Source organism: Nannospalax galili, unplaced genomic scaffold, assembly GCF_000622305.1.
Source record: "Nannospalax galili isolate Female #2095 unplaced genomic scaffold, S.galili_v1.0 scaffold586, whole genome shotgun sequence".
In the NCBI taxonomy this organism is placed as follows: domain Eukaryota; kingdom Metazoa; phylum Chordata; class Mammalia; order Rodentia; family Spalacidae; genus Nannospalax; species Nannospalax galili.
Window position 1 is genome coordinate 3,356,141 of NW_008355363.1, and position 5,047 is coordinate 3,361,187.

The following is a 5,047-nucleotide window of genomic DNA, read 5'->3' on the forward strand; positions in this document are numbered from 1 at the left end:
CCATGTAACAGAGGAAAGCACACACTTCAATGAAAAGATATTGAAATCATGGTTAATAAAGTATGATTTACCTGTATCTGGCTATAGGAGATTCATTTAAAGTTTAAAGTAAAAAGAATAAAAATAGAAAAAACTCCTTATCTATAGAATAACCCAAAATAAGAGCTAAGGTGGCTACAATATTTTCACTTAAATATATGAAACATTAAAATTGTGACAAAGATGACACAGAGTGATAAAAGGTAGAAAATATTAAGGAGATATACCAATCTTAATTATATATGTACAAAAGAATATGATCCTTTGTCAAAAATTAAGGGATAAATAAGTGATCCTATACCAATAGAGACTTCAGTATCTCACATTCAATAATGACTAACATAATAAGATAGAACTTCAACAACAAAAAGAAAACTTCACTAATACTGTGAGACAGAAAGTAGGAACATACACATGCGGAGAATTCCACCTCAAAGTAAAAGTATATATACATATATATGTGTGTGTATATATATACATATATATATTTATATCTACAAACAAATTATTCTCAAATATGCATAAAATATTCTCAAAACCAGATCATATATTAGGTTTCAAAACAACTTCTGGTAGATTGAAGGTGTAATCATATATAATATAAGTTTTACTCATGATAGATTGAAAATAAAAGATCAGTCACTGAAAGAAATGGAAATTTCACAAGTAATATGTGGAAATTCGAGGAAAAATTATTTAAAAAAAGGTTTAAAGAAGAAATCAAATTCTTTATATGTCCAGCCATATAATTGGCAAGAATTTTAATCTTTCAAATTCCAACTTTTGATTTCATTGATTTTCTCAATCAATTTCTATTGGGCTTTATCTGTTCCTTCCTTTAGTAAGACATCTTCTTTCTTCTACAATCCAGTTATTCATTTTTTTTTCTTTTTCACAGGGTCTCTCTGTAGCCCCAGCTGGCCTGGAACACACTATGCAGACCAGGTTGGCCTCAAACTTAGAATGATCTGCCTGCCTCTACCTCTTGAGTTTTGTGATTAAGTGTGCTCTCAGTTTTCATTAACTAACTTCCCTCATGCAGCAGAGGGCCAGGAACACAAAAGGTCACAAATGACCAAAGTGTAGAGATCAAGAGTCTCTGAATGCTGGTCTTGGACAGGACTCCTATATTAAACTTCACCCGCCCAAGGCTCAGGGACCATCACAGAAGAGGAGGCACAAAGATTGCAAGAGTCAGGGAGGAGGTGCATGACCATAGGAAAACGTAATCCTACGAGTTCCTAGGAATCTGCTCATATTATTCTATGGCCGTGGTGTCAGCATACACAAGTCCCATGCAAATTCAGGCAGACAAAAACCCAACATAGAACTGGCAAAATGAACAGCAGACCCAAATCTTATATGAAGAAATATTGGTAACTGATTGCTGCTAGGTAAAGAAGAGCTTATCTTCCTAAAACAAAGGACTCTACATAGGCTGACTAGAGCTCAGTGGATGGACTTGCACTGGGGAACGTCTGGGGACACTAAGAAAACAATGGGCCTTATGACAGAGTATATGGGTTCCAGTGGAGGGGCTACGGGAGGGTGCCAGGGGGAATGGGGGTATAAATATGATTAAGATTATTTGAGATGCTGTGTATGAAATACACAACAATTAAATGAAAAACATTTTTAAATTATTATTTTATTGAGCTTTTAAAATTTGATGCAATACTTCACACATCCAGACCCCTTCCTCCATCCATGTCCCCCAACTCTGTGCACTCTGTCATACATGCTGAGTCCTCTTCATTCAGCTGTTTGTGCCCAAACGTCTTCAGTAAGTGTGTGCCACCACGCATCGGTCAAAAATGTAATTTAAGATATCAAATATGTATTTGATCACAATTCTATTTATTTTGTAATAAATTATATTTATTGATATTTTGATATGTTTTTTAAAACTAAGAAGACTTTAAACATAACCACAGTACAGAATTTATACCTAGACCTCAAATGATGCATTCTAGTCAATCAAAAATTTCCCTGGCTAAATCAAGATGACCATTTTGTTCAGATTCAAACAAGGTTTGATTCAAATAAGTTTCCTTAATTAAATTTGGTCAATATTTCTCTTAAATATGTCTTATCACATATTTCTCTTCAATATATTTTATCACAGGCTCCCGCGTGTTCTGGTAGATGCAGAGGCAAGGGCAGCAGCGGGAGCCGGGTGGCCCAGGCGCACATCCGGGTTCTGGCAGTGACCCGCCGCACTGATGTGATCCAGCAGCACAACTAACTTGGCAAGCCATCTGTTGAGTCTTCAAGTCCAGGAGGTTCAGCAACATTAGAGGACCATGAGTTTGATCCATCAGGTGACATGCTGTTTCATGATTTTGATGATGAACGAACATTAGAAGAGGAATAAATGATGGAAGGATAAACAAACCAGTTCTGAAACAGAGGATCTGGCAAGGGAAGGCGACATGCCAATCCAAGAATTTATCAGCCTCTATGGTTATGACAGTGAAGCTTGACAACCTGAAGAAGAGGAGGAGGAAGAGGAGGACAAGGAAGAAGGTGAAGATAATGAAGATGCTGATAATGATGACAACAGTGGCTGTAGTGGGGAAAATGAAGAGAATATAAAGGATTCATCAGGTCAGGAGGATGAAACCCAGTCTTTCAACGATCCCCCACAGTCTGCCGCTTGCAGTGATGTGCAGGAAATGATCCACCCACGACGATGTAAATATTTTCATACAAATAATGAACTAGAAGAAGAATCTGAAGAAGATGAATATTATATTCCATCAGAAGACTGGAAAAAGAAGTTATGGTGGGTTCCATTTTTCAAGCTGGGATTCCAGTTGGCACTTGTAGATACAAAGAAAATGAGAAAGTATATGAAAATAATGATCCGCTTCTGTGGGATCTTGAATATTTATCAGAAGATAAAGTGATTATATTTCTTAAGTATGCATCTAGAAGAATAAGTGATGAGAAAGGTGGAGAATTAATTCCTGAAGGACCTCATATAAAAGACATTGAACAGGCTTTATATGAATTGGTGAAATGCAATTTTGATACAGAAGAAGCATTGAGAAGATTAATATTTAATGAAAAAGCAGCTGGACAGAAATTATCTGTTTGGGCAGAGGAAGAATGCAGAAATTTTGAAAAAGGGCTGAAGGCCTACGGAAAAATTTTCATTTGGTTCAGGCTAATAAGGCCCTAACATGATCAGTTGGTGAGTGTGTAGCATTTTATTACGTGTGGAAAAAAAATCTGAGCAATATGCTTTCTTTCTCAGCAAACAAGATTTGGGAAAAAGAAATATGCTTTTCATCCTGGTGTAACAGATTACATGGACCATCTTTTGGATGAGAGTGAAAGTGCTGCCTCTAGTTGAGCTCTATCCCCTCCCCCAACTGCCTCAAATATTAGTAACAGACAGTCGGAGAAAGAAAATGGCACTGTCAGCAGTAGTAATCAAAGTGGTGTGTCATCCAATAGACCAGGTGAAATATTAAATAAAAAAGAAGTAAAAGTTGAAGGGTTACATGTTAATGAACCAACAAGCAGAGATAAGAAGCTACTTCATGGGAATATGAACACTAATGGTTATGAAGCAGACACCGTAACCACTGTCCCAAAACTTGCTCATATGACTGCAAGAAATGAAAACGACTTTGATGAAAAAAGTGAGACCCACCAAAAGGGGACAAACAGCAATGGAAAAGAAAGTCCGGGCTCTTCTGAATTTTTCCAAGAAATAATGTCACATGGAAAATTTGAAGACAGTGAAAACACAAATGACTAAGTCTTAGGCCTACTTTACTTTCTTTTCAGTAAATTCTGGTATAACTGAAATTTTCAAGGTTGATAAGTTACCTTTAGAAAATTCATTTCCTTGAAATCTTTGGTTTAAAAAACTTGAAAATTTGAATTATGCCCTAACTTTAGGAAATAAGATTACATAATATTCTCAGCTGCAGGTTCTTTTACCTCTAAATTCTTAAAGACATTTTAAGGATATAAAAAGAAAAACAGTTTGGTAAATTTGGATGACCCAAAGACCTAGCTGTACCATCTCATTTGAGACACTAGACATTAAATTTCACTAAAAGGTAACTTTTCCTTAGTTTGATAAGGAAGAATGGAAAATAAACAAGTTTTTGTTTCTGCTTAACACCAGCTTTTCTGATTTTCTTGAAATGTCTCTACCACAGACATTTTTTTCTCCATACAAATTGAACATCGTCACTAAGAAAACCCTTATGAATCTTGACAGCTATGCTAGCATTTTTTTATGTGATGCACCTGCTGAAGTACCGTGTACACATTTTTGTTTACATCCACAGGTTAAGTTATTAGAGCAGCCACTGTTTAGAAGTTCTTGCTTCTTGCTGTTTGTGTTTTTACAATAGATGGAATCCCATGAAAATGGGCCAACAGCCCATGGACACTGACAATGCAGAGACCCTAAAGTTCAGTGCCTTGCCACAATAGGAGGAAGATTATCCCACACCTACCACCCCCTCCAAGGCTCACAGACTTTTGCAGAAGAGGTTGATGGAAAAAATGTAAGAGTCGGAGGAAGGCATGTAATGTTAACTGGAAGTGTACTCCGACCACTATCTGGAAAGCTATAGTAAGACCTCCCTCCTTCCCATGCTCATCAAGGAGTTGAGGGGGTGTCAGTTAACCCTCCCACTCAATCAGTCGACCTTACCTGCATGTGGGAGAGGGGCTAAAGATATATAAGCTGAGAATGCCAGGATGCACCTCTCTCACCATTTTCTGCAGCTGTCAGGAACTCACAGGTTCCATACTTGAATGTGGACTTTCCAGTGCAGCCATAAATGGGAGGTGTCCACTCCTCTGTAAATAAAGCCCTGTCCTGTGCTCTGTTAAAAAAACGAAAATGATAGGTGCTTGGATAGATAGATGAGAGGGAGCTGTCTAAACTGCAAGTGGATAGACTTGCACTGGGGAATGTCTGGGGACACTGACTTAGAGTGAGCCTTAATACCCAGGACAGTATATGGGTTCTAGTTGG

The 5,047-nt window shown here is 37.4% G+C and overlaps 1 pseudogene; it reads left to right on the top strand.

The window, feature by feature from the left end:
- Positions 1-2,290: 2,290 nt before the first annotated feature.
- On the top strand, positions 2,291-3,808 carry LOC103749601 (annotated as a pseudogene).
- The last annotated feature ends 1,239 nt before the right edge of the window (positions 3,809-5,047 follow it).